We start from the raw sequence: 717 nt of genomic DNA on the forward strand, positions 1-717 counted from the left end.
CAGGGTAGAGAAGAAGCAGAAAGTAACCACTGAGAATAGTCCAAGCCTTGGCCATGAGAAGAAAAGAAAGGCTCAAGGCAGCAAGCCAGCAGAGAAGATTAAAAAGGAAAAATTAATTCTTACTGATTCAGAATTTGAGGAGATTGTCCAGACTGTGCTACGCAAGTCCCTCAAGGAGTGCTTCGAGACATCCTGCATAAAGCCAACAGTGTGCATCCAGTCAGGCAAAGAACCGGGAATCATTACTTCTGCTACTAATGATGATAATGCCAGTGGAGAGAAGGTGAAGGTACCTCACACACCAGAGATTTCATTGTCTCTGGAAGATGAAGTTACCCCAGAGGTGAGTGCATCTGGGCCAGGCCAGGCAGTTCCTGCACCCTCTGAGAAGAAAGTTGACAGAGAGTACTTAAGCAAAAGAAAGAAGGAGGCTCAAGGTGAAAAAATGGAGACACCCAAAGATGGACATGAGCACAGACAGAGAGACCAATTAAAGGACATGTTGTGAAATTATTCTCAGACCAGGGATCAGACAAAAAAAAGAAAGTGACATGGTTTTGGTCATTGTGTAGTCTGGGTTCAGTGTTCCTCTCAAAACTGTAGAAAATGGAGGCAGCTGTGTAGGAACATTGACCCCTCGGTTCTCCCAGATAATTGGTTCTGTCACCAGAATACAGACTTGGATTATAATTGCTGTGATATTCCTGAGGAGACCTG

The 717-nt window shown here is 44.5% G+C and overlaps 1 pseudogene; it reads left to right on the forward strand.

Moving 5' to 3' along the window:
- The window catches only part of LOC101571591, a 5,799-nt pseudogene that overhangs the window by 278 nt on the left and 4,804 nt on the right, over positions 1 to 717 (forward strand).

Source organism: Octodon degus, unplaced genomic scaffold, assembly GCF_000260255.1.
Source record: "Octodon degus isolate 3935 unplaced genomic scaffold, OctDeg1.0 scaffold00041, whole genome shotgun sequence".
In the NCBI taxonomy this organism is placed as follows: Eukaryota; Metazoa; Chordata; class Mammalia; order Rodentia; family Octodontidae; genus Octodon; species Octodon degus.